At 37.3% G+C, this 27068-nt stretch overlaps 1 protein-coding gene across 2 annotated transcripts in view; it reads left to right on the top strand.

The window, feature by feature from the left end:
- The first annotated feature begins 311 nt into the window (after positions 1-311).
- HNF4G (hepatocyte nuclear factor 4 gamma) overlaps positions 312-27068 on the top strand; it is a 158175-nt gene continuing 131418 nt past the window's right edge. The window contains exon 1 of one of the 2 annotated variants that reach the window (XM_050800229.1): positions 312-578. The gene's annotated coding sequence lies outside the window, so the exon portion shown is untranslated. The remainder of the gene's footprint in view (positions 579-27068) is intronic. The other variant, XM_050800226.1, reaches the window with a different exon arrangement.

Genomic DNA, 27068 nt, shown 5'->3' with positions numbered 1-27068 from the left:
TCGCCCGGATGGTGGAGATTCCGGCAGTGGCGGCGGCAGTCACCGCCTGGGCCCCGCGAAGGCCCGAGAGAGCCACTGCGGTCTCGGGAGACCGGGCTTTGAGACTTGCTGGCCCGACCGCCAGTCGCCCTGGGGCCTTGGGAACAGGGAAATGCGCGCGCCGAGGCGGTGGCGGCCTCGCTGCTTTCAGTTTTCATTGAGTCTACTGGTTACTGTTTAACGTCCCCACCCACGTTTCAGTTTGTTTAGTAAATCGATCTGACTGTGAGAGTCAGGCCGCTGCCCTGTCGCCATTGAGCAAAGCTAATATTCTCCCAGCATATGGTCTAAAATATTTGCTAGAGATCGGGAAAAACAAACAAACAAACAAACAACAACAAAATCCTTAAGCTTCCTCTCCCAAGTCCCCTCAGCCCCACCCCCACTTCCCACCTCCTGGCTTTCAGCAAACTTCCCAGCCTGGGAAAAGTGCGGCGCGGGACAGCGCGGCGGGGTGGGTGGGGGACCTGATGCCAGGAGATGCGGCGGCGGCCGCGCGGCTGACTGCGACTCGGGAGCTCCGGGAGCGGCCCGCGCAGGTAAGTTTCTCCGCCGCCGCCCGGGGCCCGGGCTGGCCGCAGCGCACTGCCCCGGCTGCTGCCGGGCGGGAGGAGCCTCGATTCCCCTCGGGCGGCCGAAGGAGGGGCTGAGCCCTAGGACCCCTAGGCCGGTCCGTGTGGAAAGCAGATGCCCCAAGGCCTCGCCCAGGCTGCGCTGGAGGGAAGAAGGCGCTGGAGGGAAGAAGGCGCTGGAGGTGGGGCAGCAGGGAGTAGGGGGAGCGGGGAAGTGAAAGATGCCAGTCCTTCACCTTAGAAAAGAAAGAAAGAGAGAAGGGAGGAGAGAAATAGAGATAGAGAGAGCTGTATTTGTATTTGTTTGGGTGCAAAGAAAGCTTTGGTGGCTGTAGCGGGTCATGTGATTCCCAGGTCTCTAGGGGGTCTTCCGTGTAAGTACTTCTGTGGCCTGAGGCAAGTCCAGGACAAATGGATGTTCATGGACCCTGGAGGTCTGTGGGGAGGTGCTTGGTCCTGCAGCATCACCCCTTGCATGGCCTTCGCTCAAGTCTCAGCTTCCATCCGTCTCTCATGGACAAATTTTGGGAGTCGGCATCTGCCGGTGATGCCGTTGGGGGATACTTTAAATATAATATTGAGACCTTCCTAGCTAACTTTGGGATGACATGTCCTTTGGAAGCTTAGTTAACAACGTGCCAGTTAAGCAATAACCGTTCTGTGTCTAACTGAAATAAGCCAGCACGTGATAAGATCTTAGAATGGAATATATGTGCTTCATACCTGATGATCTGTGCTTATAAATCTTGCTCTGAACTGAGTCAAAGCACTGCTCCAACAAGCAAAACAATCAGCATGAGTTTTCACTTGCGGGCAAGGGCAAGAGAATACAGAATCCAGAAGCTCAAAAGTGAATGGGACGTCCTGGAAACTAAATACTCATTGAGAGCACCATTTCCTGGTTTTGTTTTTGTTAGTTTCTTCTGCTTTCTCGTTCATTTTACAGGTTTCTCTTCTCCCTTTAGAGGCGGTTATTTGTCCTTAAACTGTTCTTCCTGTCTAGCTGTCACCGTTTTTCCATAGGAGTCCTCCTGTCCCCACCTCCTCACCACCACTCCCTCTCTTTTCATGTCCTGTGGACACTCTCATTCAGGCCACCTGATCTGCTGTGTGGTTGAAGTAGGTGAACAAGTAGTGTTGGGCTCTTTCCTGGTATCATTTGAAGGTGTGGCAAGGAGAGGGAGGTGGTGGTGAGTGTTGGTAAACTGCTCATTTTTCACTTTTCAAAATGGAGTGGAAAATTGAGAGCTGTTTGTCTTCCCATTTCTCCTGAGCTCCAGTTATGGGCGTGCAAATAAGGACATTTTTCCAACATGCTTTATGAAGGTTCAACCCTTTTACTAAAGTGTGTTTATTAAGATCTCACAAATATTGCATTCTTTAATCACGATTATAGGCATATGGGATAGCGCAAATTTATTTTAGGGATTGCTAAGATTTTAAAAAAACATACTCCTTATGCAAATAATAAGTATTTGTTTTTGAGTGCCTTGTTTTTTGTTTTTGTTTTTTCCAAGATGAAGTCTTGCTCTGTCACCCATGCTAGAGTGTAGTGGCACAATCTCAGCTCACTGCAACCTCTGCCTCCCCGGTTCAGCCTCCAGAGTAGCTGGGATTACAGGCACCCACCACCACGCCTGGCTAATTTTTGTATTTTTAGTAAAGATGGGGTTTCACCATGTTGGCCAGGCTGGTCTTGAAATCCTGACCTCGTGATCTACTCGCCTTGGCCTCCCAAAGTGCTGGGATTGTAGGCGTGAGCCACCACAACCGACCTGTTTTTATTTATTTTAAATTCTTGTTTTTTCTATGAATTCTGAAGGTAATATTTTCTCATAAAACAACATCAAAATTGTAGTAAAACATAAAAACAGCCCCCCTCCTCCATGTATATGTAACTTCTGTTGATGTTTGGGTTTGTATTTCTCTAATCTCCATGTGTATAACACAGAAATTTTTCTTTTATTGTTTTAAAATTTGAATAATGGTTCATATCATACTAGTATTCTGAAATTTATTTTTCTTTAATATTTTTCAAATGCTTATCTGTCAATATATACAGATTTTTTTTAAATGTGTCTACCTAAGGTAACCAGCCAATGTCCCTCAGAATATTCACTTGGATTTTTCAATTCTAAGTATTACAAACAATGATGTGAATATCTACGTGCATTATCTTTGCATGGATACTGTTGAATATTTATTCTGAGAAGAGAATTGCTGGCACCAGGGAGATGTTTGATAGATATTGCCAAGGGCCTTTCTAAACACCCACAGTATATTTATTGTACCATGCTTGCCAACACTTGATAATAATGACTTATTTAGAATGTTGTCAATCTATTGTTGAAAAATTGATTCCTCATTGTTGGGAATTGTATAAACCAGTCCCAGAACATCTGACTTGGGGATTTTGGGAATTTCGCTTTAAAAATATAATAAAATGGGAATGGAATTAAATACACTTGAATATACCACCTTATTCTGAGCTTGTAAAAGAATCTACTGCATTTGTTGCTAACTATCCATTTACTGAATGGCTGGAGATACTGACACATGATAAGTGAGCATTTCTAGATTGCAAACATGGTCCACAGGTTGCAGTTGTAATTTTGTGGTTTGTACCTACATGTTTGCCCCCTTCCTAAGAGAAGATTCACACCCCTAGGACAAAAGTATGATTTTAAATGAGGTCTTATCACTCTGGATCCTTTAAAAAGTTATCCATGCAAATGAAACAACTGGGAATGTTGTTGAAACAAACGCAGCCTTGCGATTACTTCTCTCCACCCTCCTCAAAGGTATTTATACCTATTGGTGTCAGTCCTGACACTCATATACAGACATAAGGAACTCTGCAAATATGGCTTACTCTTATTCTTATGTTTTAAAGAACACACACACACATATACACACATACACATATATAGATAAGGTAATTCTTATGGAATACTTAATATGCACTAGGTACTATTGTAGGCAATGTATATGCTTTTCGCTTTTTAGATTCTTATAACAATCTTATGCCATTCATATGAACAGTCTTCCTACTTTACAGATGGGAAAAGTGAACCAGAGATAAATGAAATAACTTGACTAAGGTTACACATTTACACGGGATAGAGTTGCGGATTCAAATGTAGGCACATCGACTCTAGGTCGTGAACAGAACCATGGCTGCTCCATGTTCTCATTGAGTTGCTCACTGCACAGAGGTGCCTAACTGAGCAGAGGAAGGGTTGAAACCTTGACACTACCCACAAGCCAAGCCATGTCTCTTTGCTTTTGGCTAAATATTCCCTGGGGAAGACACTTTTCTAGGCCACAAAATATCTGTAAGAGGTATCAGCACCCTTCCTGCTGTTGGATAATTTGTAGGAGCTATACAGAGCTATTTGTTTCCATATGTATCTTTGTAACTCAATACTATTTTACCCACTCATTATGGGTAGACCTTAAATAACAGATCTGCCTTATTGCCTGTTCTTCCCTACCTTATATTTTAAAATGTGTTGATAGAGTATGCTCTTTACATGATAGAATTAGCTGATAACATCTGATGTTCCCCTGAAAAGCTTTCATTTTTATCAAGATGGTTTCCTGGAAATCGAATAGGGAGTTCATTTTTTTCTCTTTGTGTAACACTCAACATTTTGAAGAACATGAAGGTCTTTGAGGATGACCAGCTTCATGGGAAGTTCTGTGGTGTATAAGTCACAAGGGCAGGCCTTGTGGTCAGATGGCAAGGTTTACATCCCAGCCCAGTTTTTCACTAAATGCGAAGGGAGGGGGAGCTTCGGCAACTTATCCTCTTTGAGGTCCAATTTCCTCATTTTTGAAATGTTTGCAATTATAATACCTGTGTCATAGAATTGGTAGGGTAATTATATATGCTAATCCATGGGAAACATTTAGAACAGTGCCTGGCACATTGAGTACCAGGTATGTGTTCTGTGTTGCTGTTCTTATGATAGAGTGAGATAATGCATCTAAAGCACTGCTTGACTTGTTGTAAGTTCTTAATAGGTGTCACTTGTTTTTATTGATCTTCTCTCTAGAGATTATTATATTTATATACACAAAGTACTTATAACTTCAGAAAATTGTGGACCCCTGGAAACCTGTCCAAACCCTCTAATAGGCCTTGGAGATGTATTGATGAATAAGAAAGAGAGTCTCTAATTTCTTGGAGCATACAGCTAAGCAGTGTAGAGAAAAATCACACCACGTATAGTTCAATGGCTGGAACATTGGCTTTGGAGTCATTCCCACCTGTGTGCAGATCTCAGTTCTGCCCCTTGTCAGTTGTGTATCCCAGAGCAAGTCATTTAATGTTTCTTCAGATTAAATAGCTATGAAATGAGAAAATAGTTCTTACTCTCAAAGTACATGTGGATAAATTCTTGCATTATTTAAATCAAGCATTTTATCTGTTGAATGTTTGACACTCCGTACACTCTATTTCAGTAGAGAAGAATCATATTTATAAAGGATAACAAAAAGTTGACAAGAAATCTAGACAGTTTTTCCCCATCTAATTTAAAAGTATCATTATTTAATAGTAGGATATCATTTAAAAGTATGATATCAACTGGACCTGACAATTTAATGTTTTAAATATTTTGAATCTTTGCTCCCTTGGGCTTAGGCACTGTCTTGTGCGTTGCTTACGCTCTTGGCTGACTGAAGATTATGGACTGTGTTTCAAATTTTTTTTTTTTTTTGCATTTTCTTATTTCAGACATCATAGTTATAGGTTTCAAATAAAGTTAATACACATTACTTTAGCAGAAATTAAGTTATAGGCTCTGTACACAGTACCTGGAATACAAATATAAGTAAAGCAATGTCTCTACCCACAAACAGTAATAATCTACCTTGAAGACAAACATAAGGTGACACTATTATATTGGGATAATAAATAATTATAATTAGTATAATACCATGGAAAACAGAAGCAAAAAAGGATACTTTTAGCTTGAGTAGCCTGGAGATATATCAGGGAAGTGTTAATGACTTCTGATGAGAACTTGCTGAGTAGAGAAGAATTAGAAAAGTATTTGGGGCAGAGGAGATTGCACTTGGAGTAGGAATAGTGGCAAGACATGAAGTGGGGAAGGAACACTGGGCCAGATTCTAACAATATTGAATGTAGTAACAAGGATTGGACGATGTCTGCTAGGCACTGGGAAGCCATCAAAATCTTTAAGCAGGTTGAGTTAAGATTTTCTTTTTTTTTTTAAAAGATTGACTGGCAGCATTTTGGAAAATAGATTAAAGACAGAAAGAAAGGGAGAGGAGAGGAGGACAGGAGAGAGCAGGGGAGGGGAGGGGGAGGGGACAGGAGGGGAGGGGAGGGGAGAGGATTAGTAAGAACTTGTAAGCAATTGTCCAGTGGCAATGAAGATGAGAAAAGATTAGAATCTGTAGGTTTCAAAGGTATTTAAACTGAATTGAACGATTACAGAATATGTAAGATGAAGGGGTGAGAGAGATTGAAACTGACTTACATTTCTATATTTCTCAGCAATGACTTAGAAACAACCCTTTCCTAAGATTCTCCTGTCTGACTAGGGATATCTATTAAAAAAAAATTATTGGCTGAGTGTGGTGGCTCATGCCTGTAATCCTAGCACTTTGGGAGACTGAGGCAGGTGGATCACTTGAGGTCAGGAGTTTGAAACCAGTTTGGCCAACATGGTGAAACCCCACAAAAAAATTGGAGTGGGCATGGTGGCGGGCGCCTGTAATTTCAGCTACTTGGGAGGCTGAGGCAGGAGAATTGCTTGAACCTATGAGGTGGAGATTGCAGTAAGCTGAGATTGTGCCATTACACTCCAGCCTGGGTGGCGAAGAGAGACTTTGTCTCAAAAAATTTAAAAAAAAAAAAATTAAAAATTTATTATTCAACATGCTAAGTATAATTGTTGAGTCCTGGGGAACTATTATTCAAACCTAGTAAAAAGCCCACTCACTTTTCCTGGAGTAGGTTAATTAAGTGATTAAATGTAAAATCTTTATTTTTAAGTCAGATTTATTGCAATATAATTTGCCATCAGTAAAATCCCTTTTAATGCATGTGTTTCAGTGAGTTTTGAAAAAGGTATGTAGTTTTGTAACCATTACCACAATGAAGATAAAGAATATTTCTGCGCCCATCTCCCTCAAACTCCCTGTGCCCTTTTGTCATTTTTCCCTTCCACTACACCCCAGGCAACCACAGATCTGATTTCTGTCATTAATGTTGCCTTTTCCAGGATAATATATAAATGGAGTCATACAGTATGTACCCTTTTATGTCTTTTTTTTTTTAACTTAGCATAATTATTTTGAGATTCATTCATCTTATTGTGTGCATCAGGAGTTTATTCCTTTGGGGGAGAAAAAAACCCTTGGATTTATGCGATATTATTGACATACCATAAACTGCATATATTTAAAGTGTACAATTTGAGAAGTTTTGATATATGCGTATACCCATGAAATCACCACAGTAAAGATAGTGAATATAGCCAACACCTCCAAAGGCTTTTTAAAGATCTTTTATACACTCTTTCTCCTGGTCCTTGCCATCCCCTCCTCCCCTGTAAATTCGTTTGCATTTTCTAGAATTTTATATCCACGGGGTCATGCAGTGTTATTTTGTGTCTGGCATATTTCACTCAGTGTAATTATTTTGAGATGTATTTATACGCTTGCATGTATGAATAGTTCTTTTTAAAAATATTTTTTGCTAAATAGCATAATGTTGTATAGATATTCTGCAATTTGTTTATTTGTTCACTTGATGAACATTTGGGTTGTTTCCAAGTTTTGATTATTACAAATAACACTGCTACGAACTTTCTTGTATCCAGTCTTGGTGTATACACTTACATTTGTCTTATATGATTACCTAGGAATAGAATGGTTGGGTCAAAGGCAAAGAGTTATCAAACCGGTTTCCAGAGTGGTTGTCCGATTTTACATTTCCACCAGTAGGGCTTGAGAATTCCAGTTTCTTTACATCCTAACCAACACTTGGTATGATCAGTCTTCTAATTTTAGACATTCTAAAAGGTATGAGATATTTCATTGTGATTTTGATTTGTATTTCCCTAATGACTAATGATTCTGAACATCTTTTCACGAACTTATGTAACATAAATGATTATCTTTGGTGAAGTTTTATTCAAATCCTGTGCAGTCCCCTTCTTTTAAAACTGAATTGTTTGTTTTTTTTCATTATCAAGTTAGAAGAGTTCTATATATATTAGAGATACCAGTCCTTTTTAAGATATGGGTTTTGAAAATATTTTCTCCCCACATGAATTTATTCTTGTACAATGGATAGGATTTGATCAACAGAAAAAGGGTAAAGGATATTATAATCATAAATGGGAATAACCTGTACAAATAAAAAAATAAAAAATTGGGTTTACGAGGCCTCAATATGCAGTAAAATAGAAAAAGGTGATAGAAAATGAGTTTTCAAAAATAAAGATTAGCCTAAATATAAAGACCTATTTGTGTCATGCTATGGAATTTAGACTCTTTTGTGAGCACTAATTCTACTACAACAACAATACAACAACAATAGTTATACTAAGAATTGAGTGTTACAGTTTATATATTTTTTATATACACAGTCTATAGTGTTTCCCCTGCATTAGTTTACTTTAGTCTTGTGACAACTATGTGAAGGCACAGAGACTTGGAGCCATGTGAAGTCAATATCAAATATAGGTTTTTGGAGTTTAAGCCAATGCCTTTTCAACCAGTGCGTGCATGTGTGTGTGGGGGGGCGTGGGGGGAGGTCATGCATGTGTAAATTTAATGGAGTGTGAGGAAAGAATGACAACTGGATTGGTCTACAAGGGCTCAGAAGGGCACTTTCCCAATAGGGCAGGAGACAGTGTCCTGCTGAGCTCTGGCAGGTGGTACAATAGGTTCTGATAAAGGTTAGGGTGTATAGCTGTACTTTAAAATGACAATTCACAGATATTACAGAACGGTTCACAAAAATTTCAAAATCTCAGAAGATATTTTAGATTCTGCGAATTATTTTTTAGTTGTCTTTTATTTGTAACCTGACTCTAGATAAAGTAAAATTATATGGGTCAATTTGTTAAGAAAAAATCATGTGATCAAGTTCTAGTCTTTATTTTTAATTTCATGATTTTTATTTTTAGTTTCTCATGGGAATTCAAAGAACTTACTTTTTCAAACACAGTCCTTTTGTTCAGTATATTCTGATTTCATTGTCTTGCTCAGGGCTCTGCCCTGACTTTTTTCTCCATACCGCTGACATGCAATTTGAACCTCAGATCAACTTCAGAAACTTGAATGAAAATTACCTGCTGAACAGGCTTATGATTTGGAAGTTTTCATTTTTTTCTTCAGTTTTTGAACTTACATTGAAGTTTTGAAATGTCCTGATTTGCTGTGTTTTCAAAATTTTCACCCATTTTTAACTCCTATAGATTCTTTTTATGGTAAAGTAACAGTGGCTTATAACCCAGAGAAATTGAAGTCTACTTGCAGGTGTGTGGCTTCGCCATATTAAAATGGTGTACCCGTATAAGGAAGGTAAAAATGATTTTAAAAGTAATTATGTTTAATATGCTAATACACATTACTGTATGTTATTTGTATATCTTTTGTGTGATCATTTCAAAATCAGTTTAAGAACTACTCATGTATTGTACAGCATGTCTATGTAGACTTCACATGGGATCTGCCATTTTCTCACAGATAAACCTAGAAGGCCTGAATTTCTTTCAAAATAAATTTGCAAAATCATTCTGTTTACATTCATATTACTTAATTTGTTTGGGATGATGAAAAACACATGCAGGTTTTGGAGTTAAATACAGTTGATTCAAGCCTGCAGCTTTGAGCATGTGAGCATGTTAGCAAACTTCCTGGAGCTCTGCCTACCCACTTCACTGTACATTGTGAGACATAAATAAGATGGCATTTAAAGTGCTCAGCATAGAGTCTGGCAAAAGGTGGATGTACTTAATAAATGTTGTGATTGCTTGCTATCTTGACTCTTCTCTATATTAATATTTCTATATATTTATTCTGATTTCTGTAGGTTTGGTACACACACATACGAGCATGTGCATGCGCGTGCAAGTGTGCGTGCGCGCGCACACACACACACACACTGCTGTGACTAGTCAGTGACTAGTCAACATTCTCTTATTTTTATTTTTTATAGATGAGGGTCACCCAGGCTGAAGTGCAGTGGTGTGATCATAGCTCACTGTAGCCTCAAACTCCTGGCCACAAGCCATCCTCCTGCCTCAGCCTTCCGAACAGCTGGGATTACAGGGAGTTAACATTTATTCAGTTTATATATGCTAGACACTAAGTGCTTCACATATATTAAATTGTTTAATTCTTTCAATAACTCTATAAGGTATAAGCTGTTGTTATTACCACTATGCTGCTGAGGAAACTGAGTCAAGGAGATGTTATGAATACCCTGTGAGACTAAACAACCAGTATAAGCATTAAACAGGAATCAAGGCCATTTGTCTCCAGAGCCCAATTTCTTCTGATAATAACTTTAATACTAATAAGGTCTTATGCTATTAATCTCATCTCAGTTTTTATAGTATCTTCTAAAGCTAAAAATGAAATAAGGTAATTTTATTTTTCTCCTTCTCTGTGTTCTGTCAATTATTTTTATGAAGCATATGAATGATTTCACTGAATTCAATTTGAGCATCAATTAGGTGAAAGTAATTTAACTGATATTTCATGTGTAAATAAACGATATGGCAGATTGACTTCTGAGACATGTTAGAATAGATTTTGTGAAACCCTGAACATGATATTTTAATTGAAACTAATTTATGAAATCAGGAATAAACATTGTAATAGTCACATGTTTGATCAAATAGAACCTGGTGCCTATGGTATTAATTTTTATCTAGTTTTTCCCAGATAAATTCTGAATACATAGTTAATTATAAATGTGTATGCCTTACTGTCTTCTCTTCAAAAATCACAAATAAGTATTGTTTAGAAAGTTTCTTGATGGGTAACTACTTAGTAAAACTTCTTGGGAAGTGAGGCTTACAATTTAAAAGACATGAGATGTTTCAGAAGCTAATTTTTCTTTCTTTCTTAATTTAGTTGGTCACTTACTTTCTAGACAAAGAATCCTGCTACCTGAAACTATCCTCATTATGGGTGTATTAAATAGGAAACTTGGGTATATTTGTACCTAGCACATGTAACACATATTGAATTACTCTCTATTACCACATGGCTTATGAATTTTAATGGTCATATTTTTCTTCTATTTATGCATAGATTCCCAGAATGTTAAAACTTTTATAACTTGCAAAGTAATTGTTGTGTAAGTAGAGAATATTTTGAATTTATATCCTCAAGCTGCCTTACATTACTCGAGTTGTAATGGAGAATAAATAGTGTGCCTGGATAACATGTAGTTTTATGATTTAAGCCCAAAACAATTTTGGATAACATTGTGGTTTTCTAGTACATAAAACACGTATTTTTTCTTATAAATGAGTTCAAAATCTGACATTTTGTTTGTAAAATTGAGCTAACATTTCTTTGAAAGAAGTAGCTATGATAAAAATGTATCCTTTGTTAAAAAGGGTTACAATTCAATTAGGCAAGAGTTTTTGAATGGGTTTTATTTGCAAAACATGTTGTGGCTCAAGTGACTTAAAAAAAATAAAATCCTTGGAATTTAGGAACTGGCAAATTAGTTGGGAAAATAACTACAAGTTTCACTGAAATTGGACTATGGTAGGTGTTGTAATATACAAATCACTTATTCCAGGATACTAATATACATACATACATAGAAACACAAACACACACACACATATATAACATATATATATATTAAATACACATTCACACATAATATATGTATATCTTTGTATATATATTATTATTATTAGTTTTTGAGACAGAGTCTTGCTCTGTTGCCATGCTGGAGTGCAATGGCACGATCTTGGCTCATTGCAACCTCCACTTCCTGGGTTCAAAAGATTCTCTTATCTCAGCTTCCCGAGTAGCTGGGACTATAGGCGTGCACCACCATGCCCAGCTAATTGTTGTATTTTTAGTAGAGACTGGGTTTCACCATGTTGGCGAGACCAAGAGATGGTCTCGATCTCGACCTTGTGATCCGCCCCACTTGGCCTCCTAAAGTGCTGGGATTACAGGTGTGAGCCACCGCGCCTGACCTATATATATTCAATACACATTCACACACATATGTGTATATCTGTGTGTATATATTATTTATATGCATTAATAACATACATCAGAATATTAACACGTGTAAATACACATGTGCATTTAGATTGTAAATATATGAAATGCTTCATCCTAAGTTTAATTGAATTAAATAAAAGAACTTAACCACTCTTAATCATTTGCTGTATTTTCCGTTATCTATCATTAGTGCCATTCTTACACTTAAGTATTATTCCTTGAACAATTTGTAAATTTAAAGCAAAGAAAAAGCAAAATTAGAAGAGCCATCAAAACTGGTGAAGATTATTTTGATAAAAGAAGAAAATGGGACAAAAATGTGGGAAATTAATGTAACCTAGAATAATATAAATTCACTTCTATAAAAATATATATAACAAAGAGATTGCATATCACCTTTTAAAAAATAGTTTTTTACAGTTATAGGAAAAATACACAGACCTTATTTAAACAATACATTTTTTCCTAAATGAAGAAAAAGAAGGAATATAATATATATTTTAGGTAGGAGTGTTAGTTTGCTAGAGCCACCATAACATAATTCCACATACTGGGTGGCTTAAATAACAGAAATTTATCTTTTCTCAGTTCTGGAGGCTAGAAATTTAAGATCAAGGTTTCAGCAGGCTTGGTGTGTTCTGAAGCCCTTCTCCTTGGCTTGCAGGTGGCTGCTTCCTCCTGATGTCCTCATATGGCTGCCCCTAGATTGGTGTCTGTCTGTGTCCTGATCCCCTTTTATAAGGACACCAGTCATATTGTATCAGGGCCCACCAACATGACTTCTTCATCTTACCTTAGTTATTTCTTTCTGAGGTACCACTGGGGGTTAAGATTTTAACATATGATTTGGGGAGGGACACATAGTTCAGCCAATAATAACAGAGCAGCCATAAAATGGTTTTGTCTCATTAGAAGCTTGGATGTTTTAAATCTTCTTTACAGTCTATGCATATATTTGTTTTCGACTATCAATTAAGTCAACAGGATTCAAACATCTAGAATCAAAACCATTTGTTTACTTGTAGAAAGCTTTCCTCTCTCTTAACACTCATCCTCATCCACACTTTCCTTGTTGTTGGCCTTAGCATATTCCCCCTTTGACAAGTCCTTCTGGCTAGGACAAACGGCAAAACTGATGTGACTTGAGGATGATATCTGCAGTCACTGAATATATAGAAAGAAGAATCTTTCATGAATAACCTAGCGATAAATCTCTCTCTCTCTGTCTCTCTCTCTTTTTGTTTTTGTTTTTTTGTTTGTTTGTTTGTTTGGCTGGTTTTGTTTTGTTTGAGATGGAGTTTTGCTCTTGTTGCCCAGGCTGGAGTGCAATGGCGCGATCTCAGCTCCCCGCAACCCCTACCTACCCGGTTGAAGCGATTCTCTTGCCTCAGCCTCCCGAGTAGGTGGCATTACAGGCATGAGCCACCGTGCCTGGCTAATTTTGTATTTTTAGTAGAGACAGGGTTTCTCCATGTTGGTCAGGCTGGTCTCGAATTCCTGATCTCAGGTGATCCGCCCGCCTCGGCCTCCCGAAGTGCTGTGATTTCAGGCATGAGCCACTGTGCCCGCCTGTGATAAGTTTCTTGTGTTTTAAAAATTTATTTTTGTCTGCTACTTATGTACAAACCACTATTTTCCCATCATGGCCTTTGAGTAAACGATAGTGTTTTGATTAAATAACAGCAGAGGGAAGTTCTGTGGGCATGCATGTTTGTGTCCCTGAGACTATCAGAAGTTAAACAACAGTGCCAAAGTAAGCTGAACTCCAAAGCAAGGCAGATACTGTGTTTGCATTTGGGAGAAACAGTTTAAGTATTTCTTTGAGGCTTTTGTACTCTGCTCGGTTCAGGTCCTCATACAGGCATTCATGTATCACCTTAATTTATAAATGGTGAGTTTTAGTAAGAAACGTTGAATTTACACAAAGAATAATCCAGAGGCTACTGCACTAGGTACTTCTCTTGAATCAACAGAAAGAAAAACACAGCAAAGCGCCCTTCATGCGGAGCAAAAGTTTCAAGATGTTAGACCCATTCCGAGGTACTCTATCTATGGTGGCATCCCCTCTGTCTGTTTGAAAGAGATAAATACACATAAGCCTTTAAGATACAAAGGGCAGTTTCTGTATTTGAAGTTATGCATTCAACAGGTGATTTCAGGGTTTCTCAGGTCAAACCCTAACAACTCTTATTGCAGTACAAGCTCCATGATTCACGCCCACAAACACTTCAGTGTCACTTACAGTGTAATTTCAGCTCATGGATGTTTGGAAGAGTATGCTCACTCCCGTGAGTCTGTTTTAAAACAGTGAGTGATTAGTTGTGTTACGGCTTTAGCGATCTTGCAATAAATATATTAGGAACAGTAGTTTGTTCATTTAGAGAAATTTATCAGGTCCTAGCTGTGTAACTTCTTTGTGCCTTAGTTTGCACATCTCTCATCTGGGATACCACCACTTACTTCCGTAGGATTCCTGAGAATCTTCAATTGAACAAGATATATAAGACAACACTCAGCACCATTTCTGGTACTTGGCAGTTGCTTAATCAACTGAAATATTTTTTCTCTACTATTTTTAATTTCCTCTTATGATATCAGAACTAGGTTAAAAAAAAAGAACTCCCAATTTTTTTTGCTTAAATCAAAAGCCAGGAGTCCTCTTAATTTCTGTCTTCTCCTTACACATCTTATCTAATTCATCAGTAAATTAGAGATCTGCCAATGTTACCTTCAAATGGGCCTCACGTTTTCCACTTATCTTTACCTCTATAACTACTATGTTGTCTGAGCCAATTGTGTACCCGGACCACTGCTGTAAGTCTACGAACTGCTTTCTCAGTAACCACGTTGCTCCCTTCAAGGGAGCATTAAAACGTAAATAAGAATACGTTGTCTTCTTGCTTAAAATCATCTGATTGGTTCTCATTGTGCTAGGAATAAAGTCCAGACTCTCTGTTGTGGCCTATGAGGCATCTGATGTTCTGGCCTCAGCCAGAGGCCAAGAGAGGTAAGAGAGATCTTACCTCTTGCAACTCTCTTTGACCCCCCCAAGTTTTAGTCACATCTGAGTTTTCTTTATTCTCCTTAAATTAGTCAAGCTTTTTTTTTTTTTTTTCTTTTTTTATCTCAGGGCCTTCATCACTTTGTTCAATATTCCTTCCAAACCCTTCCCCGACCTCCCATCCGCAAACATCACATGAATATATTTTATCCTTTAGTTCTCAGTTTCTGTGAGTTTCCTCTGATTTGTACAGGTGTCTTTTTTCATATTTATTGATGATTGGAGATAACTGAATAGACCCAGCTGACTGGGAGGTCTATCAGCAGCAGAAGGTTGAGAGGATATTGTCACAGAAGACCAGGGAGCAAGAGGAGAAAGGAAATTAGGATACTGAGTATTTAATGAAGCAAAACAAACAAACAAAATAACTCTGACTCATTCTTTACATATAACCTGAATATGTATATGACATGACATAATTATTTTTGTTTGGATTAAGACATGATGATTACTAAGAAATGCTAGTTGAGGATTCTAAAGCAGTGCTGGACAATAAAAGTATAATTCAGCCTCATGTGTACTTTTAGTTCTCTTACAGCCACATTGCAGGTAAGTAGAAACAAAGGAAAGTCACTTTAATAATCTATTTTATTTAACTGAATATATTAAAAATATAATCACTTCAATGTATAACCAATATAAATGGACAAATTATTAATGAGAAAAAACAAAGCAAACAAAATTATTAATAAGATCTTTTCTGTTCTTTTCTCATAGTAGGGCTTGGAAATCTGTGCATTTTACACTTGCAGCATATCTCACTTCACCTAGTCACAGTTCAGAGCTCTGTGATCACATGTGGCCAGTGGCTACCGAATTGGTCAGTCCAGGTCTAACGGTTATTTAAAGGAAGTTTAATCTGCACCAACCTAATTGGTCAGTCCAGGTCTAAAGGTTATTTAAAGGAAGTTTAATCTGCACCATTCTTTTATCGTCTAGGATGACTTTTTATTCAATTTTGTGACAATTTAACTTTGAATTGGTTTTTTAGATTAGATATACCAGCTTTTTATTTTCAATGACTTTTAAATAGATTTATGGGAAAAATATGTTCTTGCATTTATGAAAAATCTATCATCTCTATCTTAATTATGTTTGAAGATAAATAAGGTTGACAGGGGTTAGTTTACACTGGAGAGTTGACAGTGCTGCTAGACTTTCCCCAACTTTTAAGATTTACGTAAGGCAGTTTATACGGAAATTGCACATGCAAGTGGTTCACAAACTTGAGTGGGCATCAGAATCAGCGGAAAGCTAGTAACTCTGAAGATTTTTCGGCTTCACCCCAGGACTCAGTAGGGCTAGGATGGTGCCGAGCACCTGCATTTGTAGCAAGTTTGCAGGTGCTGCTGCTGCTGCTGGTAGAGGCCCGTACTGGCATACACCATCTCATCTCTCCACATGCATGGTGCATGTGGAGATTGCCTTGAGTGACAGGGCATGCTTTTCTTCTTTATATGGTTGATGATGCAGACCTTGGAAATGACTCTTTTTTTCCTTTGTTTCTATGTGTGTGTGCGCCAGTTGGAGGGTAGAGGGAGGAAGTTACTTACCTGTTCATTATGCTGTTATGTTCTACTCTGAGAAAACAGTAGCAAAATAACTTTAGGGGAAGCATAACAACAGAATAAATTCCAGAGAAGGAAACTGAGATCAGTGACCAATACAAGCTCCTAGTGACTGTTCCATATATTTTACCACGCTGTGAGGGGTGGGGAAATAGGAAAGTATTTTACCTGTACAGTGTCGATTTTCTAGGTCCAGATGACAGACTATTACTGAAGTAATAATAGCTTTGTTGAATACTGAGCCAAAAGCTAATATTTTCCCCAGAGTAATTTATCTGTTTTCTAGCCATTATGATATCCACTAAGTTCTAAGTGTTAAATTAGCTTTGAGGCTCACATGGAAATAAGTACCATTGTTTATATGATCAGGCCAGTGCTTGTTCAGCTACTGTTTCATGCTGGATTTCTGCAAAGCTGCAATTGTGTGAATCAGGCCTCAGTGGATACTATGTAAAATGAATGTCGAATTTCTGAGTGGTGAGGAAAATCATTATCAAAGTAAATATATTAACTTTGATAAGGCTATACATTTTAAGATTTTTTTAAAAAAGGCTAAATTTAGGAAATAATCCAGTGAAATTAATCTTTCCTCCTTATGTTCTCTGAAAACTTTTATTTCCTTGCTACATTATCTAATATTTATTGAGCATTTAATATTTGCAGGCATTGCTCGAAATGCTTTTTCAGCATTAGTTCATTTAGTCCTCATAGCAAGCTGATGACTATATTATTATCATTCCGATTTTACAGATTGGTGTTACACAACCAGTTAGGAGCAGAGATGATATTCTCCTGGACTTAACTGCCACATTATATCTTCCTCTGTGAGATTCAGCTGCCTTAATGCCTTCTTTCAGCACTCGGTCTTTCTTCCTTGACCTTCTCCTAGTCCATAAACTTATACCCAACTATACATCCATTTGAAATAGTTTTGGCCAGGAATTTTTTTCCCTTTTCCATAATTTTATACTTTTTTCTCCCTCCATGTCTTCCCTGTCATTCACCTTACCTGAAAGTATAATCTCTCTTCTTTTGGCTTAACTCTGCCTTAATAACATTTTACATTAGTTAGCTCTCATAACTTTCAATTTATTTATGACTATTCTTTTTTTATTTTTTGATATGGAGTCTCACTCTGTTGCCCAGGCTGGAGTGTGGTGACGCAATCTCGCTCACCGCAAGCTCTGCCTTCTGGGTTCCTGCCATTCTCCTGCCTCAGCCTCCTGACTAGCTGGGACTACGGGCACCCGCCACCATGCCCGACTAATTTTTTTGTATTTTTAGTGGAGACGGGGTTTCACTGTGTTTGCCAGGGTGGTCTCCATCTCCTGACCTCGTGATCCGCCTGCCTCGGCCTCCCAAAGTGCTGGGATTACAGGCGTGAGCCACCACGCCTGGCCATTTATGACTATTCTTAATTATAAAAGCAGAAACAGAACATTTAAAGAGTTTTTTAAATGAAAATCAAATCACTATCCAGCACACACATACTTCCTTCTTTGAAACTTTCTGCCCAGTTTCTTTTTTGTTTTTTTTTGAGACAGAGTCTTGCTCTGTTGCCCAGGCTGGAGTGCAGTGGGGCAATCTTGGTGCACTGCAACCTCCACCTCCCGGGATCAAGCAATTCTTCTGCCTCAAACTCCCGAGTAGCTGGGACTACAGGTGCGCGTCACCACACCCAGCTAATTTTTGTATTTTTAGTAGACCCGGGGTTTCACCATGTTGGCCAGGATGGTCTTGATCTCTTGATCTCATGATCCACCTGCCTTGGACTTCCAAAATGCTGAGATTACAGGTGTGAGCCACTGCGCCTGGCCCTGTCCAGTTTCTTATATGTGTGTGTTTGTTGGCAGGTGTATGTTTTTTATTCACTATGAGTAATATGTATATGGATTTTTACATTGATTATTGAATTATTTTTTTCCTTATTAGAGTAATATTTAGCATTATCTTCTTAATATCAAATTAAATGTTCATTAAACAGAAATAATACAACCTACCTAACCCTTTTTAAAATTTTTGTACAAGTTGAGAATGTTTATTAATACAGCATTTTAAATTTTTTACCTTTATTTTATTTTTTAAATTTCCACTTTTATTTTTGATTCAGAGACCACATGTGCAGGTTTATTACAAGGGTATATTGGACGATGCTAAAGTTTGGGCTTCTACTGATGCCATCACTCAGATAGTGGCAATAATACCCAACAGGAAGTTTTTCATCTCTTGCTCCCTTCTCTCCCTCGCACCTTTTGGAGTTCCCGGAGTCTACTGTTTCTAACTGTATGTCCATGTCTACCCAAGATTTAGCTCCCACTTATAAGTGAGAACGTGCAATAATTGGTTTTCTGTTTTTGTGTTAATTTGCTTAGGATAATGGCCTCCAGTTGCATCCATGGTGCTGCAAAGAACATGATTTTTCAATTTTTTAAATGACTGCATAGTATTCCATGGTGTGTGTGTGTGTGTGTGTGTATATATATATATATATATATATATATATATATACACCATCTTTTCTTTATCTAATCCACCATTGATGGGTGCCAAGGTTGATGCCATGTCTTTGCTATTGTGAATACAGCTACGATGAACATACAAATGCATTTGTCTTTTTGGTAAAATCATTTATTTTCCTTTGAGTACATACCTAGTAATGGAATTGCCAGGTCTAGTAGTTCTATTTTTAGTGCTTTGAGAAATATGCAAACTGTGAATAGAGCTGTGATGAACATACAAATGCATTTGTCTTTTTAGTAAAATCATTTATTTTCCTTTGAGTACATACCTAGTAACAGAATTGCCAGGTCAAATGAGAGTTCTATTTTTAGTGCTTTGAGAAATCTGCAAACTGCCTTCCACAGTGACTGAACTAATTTACATTCCCACCAATAGTGTAGAAGCATTTCCTTTTCTCTGCAGCTTCACCAACATCAATGCAGCTTATTTACTTATTTATGTATTTACGTATTTATTTATTTATTTATTTTTGAGACAGAGTTTTGCTCAGCCACTCAGGCTGGAGTGCAGTGGTGCGATCTCGGCTCACTGCAATCTCTGTCTCCCGAGTTCAAGTGATTCTCCCGTCTCAGCCTCCCGAGTAGCTGGGATTACAGGCACCTGTCATCATACCTGGCTAATTTTTGTATTTTAGTGGAGATGGTGTTTCACCATGTGGGCGAGGCTGATCTTGAACTCCCAACCTTAGGTGATCCTCTTGCCTTGGCTTCCTAAAGTGCTAGGATTACAGGCATGAGCCACTGCGCCCAGCCCAATACAGCTTTTAAAAAAATCAACTTATCTAGTATTAACTTCCAGAAGTTAATTTAGTGAGTCAACAAATTAGCCTTTTTCTGGCTTTTTACATATATCTTTGTATTGGTTTTGCTTTTAAATGATTTTTTTTTTAAGTTAATGGTAGCCAATCTTAATCGCACACTCAAATTTTTACATATATATACACACATACACACTTCTCTAACAATTGCTACCCCACATAGAAAATTTCCAACTCCCCAAAAGTATCACTGGGCTCCTAACCAGGCATAGATTAATTTCACCTATTTTACTGTCTTGCTGTGTATTTTTGTTGTTGTTCTGTGGTATGCCATTGGATGAATATGCCACAAATAATTTACCAAATCTACTGTCGATGGTCAGTTAGGTTTCCCGTTTTAGGCTATTACAATAAAACTGTCTTGCACATAGTTTACAAGTCTTTCACTGGACTTGAGCACTCCTTTCTGATGGGTCTATTTCTAAGGGTGGATTTACTGGACCATAGGGGATACATGTATTTAGCTAATATTAGTTTTTTAAGGTATAAAATCTATTTAAAATATGAATGGATATATTTCTATTTTGTCAATTGGTAAGAATAGTATACTATCATTTGAAAGGAGAGAGATTCAATAATTTAGAAAAGTGGTAGCAGTCTAGAAGCAACTACTTCCACTTGCCTTTGGTCATTTCCTTTCTTTCTATATGAGCTTACTGTACATGCAACTATATAACTATTTTTTCACAGCAATATATTCCTAAGTTTTTAGACTTTTATTATCATACTGTTTTGGCTATAAGTACCTTTCACTTCCATTCTTCATGGATTTCGCTCATGCCATTGTGTCTGTCCAGAATCACATCTTCCCTGATCTCTATTTGTTTCCCCATTGCACTTCCTCTAAACTTATCATACTTTTAATGATACATTTTAAAGAACTGAAGCTATTCTTATAAATTATCTCTTCCAGTCATCTTATAGAATAATTTTCTCTAAATTAAGCAGACACTTCTTTTATATCTTCTTTTATACCTCTGAACCAGGAAGTGAACTCAGAAAAACATTTCCTTCAACACAGGCTTTCATTTGTTTGTTAGGGTGTGCCGGCAATAAATATTTTCTCTCTGGGACACCTAAATTATGGCCACTGTTTTAACCTTAATAATATTGTTGAGGTGCAGACCAGACAATGTTTCCATTATTGCAATTTTTATTTATTGGAGGATAAAAGGTTGTTTAGTGAAAAGAGTAGATGGAAAGAGATAATGATTGGCTAAGTACTATGGAACTCCCTGACACAGATCTAATTATGTTAATGTTTAGTTCAGTACTTGGGAGTATTACAGTCACTTGTTAAAACTCCATCATGTAACACCTTTTTCAGGCCTGGGGTCATAATGGGGTTAGGCATAAATACAATGATTAATTTTTAATGCAAGTTAATAATCAGATTTAAACATTTTAAATCTGTGTATTCTTTTTCATATTGTTTTTTAAGTGGTTTATTTTTGAAAAAAGTTTTAGTTAATGTTCAATGATATTGTTATTACATGAGAAGTGAGGTGATAATAAGTAATCTTTTTAGACCAGTCTTATCAAAAATTTACAGCATACCATGTACTGGCTATTTGCAGGTATTCTTTTACTCATGATCTCTCTGTATTTCTTAGAATGCATGTTACCTTGTGAATATCAGTGAGTAGGCTATGATGTTGAACATCTGACAGGCATCCAGATTCTAATTAAGTGTTGAAATAAAAATATTAAAAAATTAAGAATAGGCCAGGCACAGTGGATCACACCTGTAGTCTCAGCATTTTGGAAGGCTGAGGTGGGAGGATCACTTGAGGTCAGAAGATCAAGACCAGCCTGGCCAACATGGTGAAACCCTGTCTCTGCTAAAAATACAAAAATTAGCCTGATGTAATGGCACCTACCTGTAGTCCCAGCTACTTGGGAGGCTGAGGCAGGAGAATCGCTTGAACCCAGGAGGCAGAGGTTGTAGTGAGCTGAGATTGCACCATTGCATACCAACCTGGGTGACAGAGTGAGACCCCGTCTCAAAAAATAAATAAATAAATAAAATAAAATAAAGACTATCTTGGCATCTAGTATACTACATGACAGGTAGTGAATGCCTTGATAAGTATTTGTTGAATGAATGAATATATTAATATAATAGGTTAAATTGTAATAAGCCTATATTTCTTTGATTTGGATAATAGCAGGGTATATTGAGAAAAATGTGGAAAATAAACAGAATTTATATACTACCCCTATAAATGTATATATATGTTATGTGTATTATATGAAATAAGTTACATTTTATTAATGCAAATGAACCCTGAAGGTTTGTGTAGCACCTTAAGCCAGCAGTTCTTTTCCTCGGTTTGCACCCTTCACAAAGTCTTGCACGTGAATAAGAGGAAGTATGTACAGTAATATCAATCAAAGCAATGTTGTTTTTAGTAGTTGAAATCAACAGACAATCCCCATGTCCATCAATATGCATAAAACATTGCTTTATATACGTACAATGGAACATTACATTGTGGTGAGAACACATAAACTAGAGGTATACCCATCAACATGAGTATTAATATTATTACATACATTTCGTTATTGATCAAAACCTAAGGTTAATGCTGAATCGTTTTAATCTATACCTAGCAGGTGGGTATATGATTGGAGAGAGGCACAACTAGGGCTTTCCCAGAGTGTCAGTGTTCTCTTTCTTCACATAGGTAGGTTATTTGGTGTTTCATTTATTGTTAGCCTTTTATCTGCACAAATGCATTATATGTATGCTTTCATCTCTGATATATTTTAAAATTAAAAAGAAAATAAACTATTTCCTAGGGGTAGTAATATGTTAGGTAATATCCTTGTATTTATAGAGCTTCCAGCTACAGTAAAAGTAGACATTAATTCAATAACTGCAATTACTCCAGGCTTATTTAATAAGAAGTATGTGATGCCATAAGACTATGCAATAGCTGATACAATCTAATCAAGAAAGTGCAGAAAGAGCTTCACTGAGAAAGTGGGAACTGAGCTGATATCTAAATGATGAGTGAAAATTAGCTTAGAAAACAAAGGAAAAAAAAGAGGAATATTTGCAAAGACCTTGTGGCGCAGGAGAGAGCACTGTTAAACATGAAGAAAATAAAGAAGGCCGGTATAGTTGGAGAAAACGGTATCATGAAGAATATTGAGAGGTAAGGGTCAAAATAAGAATCTTGTAGATAAATGTTAATGCTTTTGCCTTTGCCTATGTTGATGAGAAACTACCGAGATATTTTAAGCAGGGAGATGATGTCAACAGATTTACACTTTGAATATATTATTCTGGTGGCAGGTGAAAAATGGATTGGGTGGAGGCAAAGGTAGATACGGGAAGACCAGTCAAGACAGTATTTTAGTAGTTCAGGCGCCAGATCATGATAGCTTAACGGAAGTTACTGGTAGAGGATATCAGAAGAGTAGATTGATTTCAGAGAAATTTTGAGGGCAAAATATAAGGGACTTGGTAATAATTTGGAAATGGCAAGTGTGCAAGGAATTCCTCAAGAATAATTTCTAAGTTTCTAGCTTGCTTAAATGAATGGTTGGTGGTACCCCTCACAAAGAGAGAATATAGGAAGAAGACCAAAGGTTAAATGGACTCTCTAATATGGTCAGATTTGTACGCCTAACATCTGTGCATCTTAGATCTCTGAGAGGAGGTACTGACTCAATTTAGACTTTGTCTTTCAAAAGTTATGTTTCAACAATGTATTTTGTCTGGAATTTAATCTTCAATATAGTGTAACTCCATTTTTTTCTTTTTTTTTTTTTTGTTCTTTAGACAACATACACACATATTAATATAAAGTAAGTGTTTTCTTTTTTTCTTTCTTCCATTTCAATTTCTTACCATTGTCCCTACTTCTACCATAGGAATCTCTGGATTTCTTTCCACCACAGGAATCTCTGACTCTAAATCCCACATAATGGAGGATTATTGGTTCTTTGCTACTCACCATGGTTAATTAATACTCACTTCTCATAATGAAGCTGGTAGTATCTAATGTAAGCCTTGTTCCAGGATCAGTGAAGATCATGACGTTTCATAAAAGTGTAGTGAAGTGAAGCATAGCTCTGTGTTTTGTTCCCTTTAAAGTGGAAAGTCCCATCAGGTCCAAAAGTCTGAGCTGAAGAAAGGTGGCTAGAATCATAGCCTTTCATTGCAGTCTTCCAATCAGAAACCTCATAGTTATCCTTTCCTTGAATTTCTGACAGTATGGTAGACCGAATGTCTAGAGAAATCCTTTCATTAACAAAAAACCTAAAGATTCCAGACAGTATAGCCAAGGCTGATGGATAACGAGGTCAGGAGATCGAGACCATCCTGGCTAACACAGTGAAACCTCGTCTCTACTGAAAATATAAAAAATTAGCCAGGCATAATGGCATGCGCCTGTAGTCCCAGCTACTAGGGAGGCTGAGGCAGGAGAATCGTTTGAACCTGAGAGGCAGAGGTTGCAATGAGCCGAGATCATACCACTACACTCCAGCCTGGTCAACAGAGTGAGACCTCGTCTCAAAAAAATAAATAAATAAAAATTAAAAAAATAAATTAATTGCATAGCTGAGTTGGTGGAAAGTAAGGGGAATTCTCAGAGTCCATGAACAGCATGAAATAACAAATCAAGAGAAGTAAGCAAGATGAATGTCACTGAAACAGACATTTTCTCTGAAGATGTTTGGCAGTTCTTCATTGCCTATAGCCTAGGATTTAAAAGACCATTTTTTTTTGTAAACAAATTTAGTTTGAGCTGGCAAAAGTTGGCAGATTTGACTGCAAATACCTCGGCATGAATAGGATCCCTGAAAGGCAATACTTACTGTGAATTAAATAAGTAAATGAAAGAGACGGGGGTAGGGAGGGGAGAGAGAGAGAGAAAGAGACAGAGAGAGAGAGAGAATGCTGTTGAGGGAGATATTTCGTTCTGGGTGTAGTGAAGGAAAAGGAAAGTTTCACCAGAAGAAAATTCGTAACCTCTCCATTATGTAAGCCATATTCATAGTACGTATGTAACGTCAAAACCTCTAAAGGTAAAATTTTACTTTTAAGTGACACTTGGTTGATAGTGTCCCCAAGTACTTTGCAGAAGCAAGCAAAAATCCTGTTAAAAGAAAACACTTTAAATAAAGGTCCAAAATAACTCTCATAGATAAAATTTCAAAGGACATGAGATTGCATTAAAAAGATAATCACTAAATACAGACAGAATAGAACATCTCAGTGAAAGAAATCAGTAAAAACAAACTGCAGAAGTAGATTACAAAGATTGTTGTTAGAAATTTCATTTGTAGAATGTAAATTAATTATATATGATGTTCAATAATATAATTATTAAAAATACGGTAAAAGACAGAAGACTATAAAAACAAACAGATGCATTTAAAAAATAACCAAAGAGCATTTTGAGATATGAAGAAAAATTAACAAATGAAAGTTGAAATGTATTGTATGTGTTAAAGTATATAGAAGGTAAAGCAAGGAGACCGAGCTGGAAAATACTTGAGACTTTAGGAAATAGGGAGGACAGAAAGAGAAATTGCAACATGCATCTAATTGGAGAGCCGGAATGAGGGAAGAGAAAAAACATGGGTGAGATGTTTAAAGTGATAATAGTTGAATTACTTTTAGAATTGATGAAAGACATAGATCTTCATATTCACATAGCAAAACAAATCTTAAGTTAATTATAATTATGGTATAATCACAGAACGGTTTGATATATTACAGTGAAATCACTGAACGTTGATCAAGATTTTTAAACAGCAGAAAAAGATAATATAGAAAATAGAAGACAGTAGTATATGATAGACATGAATCTAAACATATCAGTGATCACAATAAATATGTTGAGTTAAATTTTCAATTAAAGGCGATTATCAGACAGAAAATAAAACACTACAAAGAAAATCCCACTTCTGTTGTTTATAGGAACACACCTAAACTAAAGAATATAGATGCTGAGTGCAGTGGCTCACACCTGTAATCCCAGCACTTACAACAGTGGCTGAAGTAAGAGTATAGCTGGAACTAAAGAGTTGCAGACCAGCCTGGGCCACATAGGGAGACCCCATCTCTACAAAAATAAAAAGAAAAATAATTAGCCAGGCATCATGATGTGCCTGTAGTCCCAGCTACTCAGAAGGCTAAGGAAGGAGGATAGTTTGAGCCCAGGAGTTTGAGGCTATAGGTTAAACCATGATTGCACCACTGCACTCCAACCTGGCTTACAGCCCTGTATTAAAAAAAAAAACAAAACAAAAAAAAAACAAAAACAGATTACAGAAAATTTTAAAAGTGAAAACATGGGAAAAGATATACCAAAAGAAAAAAAAAAAGAATTTATTTATTTATTATTTATTATTTTTTTTTTGAGAAGGAATCTCACTCTGTTGCCCAGGCTGGAGTGCAGTGGCACCATCTTGACACAATGCAATCTCTGCCTCCTGGTTTCAAGCGATTCTTGTGCCTCAGCCTCCCAAGAAGCTGGGATTATGTCTGGCTAATTTTTGTATTTTTAGTAGATATGGGGTTTCACCACGTTGGCCAGGCTGGTCTCAAACTGCTGGTCTCAAGTGATCCACCCGCTTCAGCCTCCCATAGCACTGTGATTACAGGCATAAGCCACCATGCCCAGCCAGAATTTACTTTTTAAATAACATAACAAGGAAATTCTAAGACAAAAATACTGTTCTATATGGTAGCTAGCTTCTGAGATGCCATCCAGCAATCCTTGTCCTCTGGTACTGATGACTTTTTATAAGACTCATCTAAGAATGAATAGGTATGATCTTTTTAACCAATAAGATAGTCCAGAAATGACAATGTGTGATTTCTGAGGTTAAGTTATAAAGCACAGTGTAGCTTTCACCTTATTCTTTTGGAACACTTTATGGGGGACCATCAGCTGGAATTCTGTGTAAACATTTAGGCAGTGTGGAAAGGTACATATTTAATAAATTGAAGCCTCAACAGACACTAACAATTTGCCAGCTATTTGAGTGAGCCATTTGCAAAGAAGATCCCTGCCCCAGTGAAGTCTTTGGATGTCTGTACTCCTGCTAATACTTTGAGTGTGCCCTGTGAGAGATCTCAAAACAGAACCACACAGCTAAACTGCTCCCAAATTTCTGACCCATAGAAGCTATAAGAAGGCCAGGTCAGATGGCCCATGACTCTAATCTGAGCACTTTTGGATGCTGAGGCAGGAGGATGGCTTGAGGCTAAGAATTAG

This window comes from Macaca thibetana, chromosome 8, assembly GCF_024542745.1.
Source record: "Macaca thibetana thibetana isolate TM-01 chromosome 8, ASM2454274v1, whole genome shotgun sequence".
In the NCBI taxonomy this organism is placed as follows: Eukaryota; Metazoa; Chordata; class Mammalia; order Primates; family Cercopithecidae; genus Macaca; species Macaca thibetana.
Note: the sequence above shows the minus strand (reverse complement) of the source record. Positions and strands in the feature narration are given on the sequence as shown.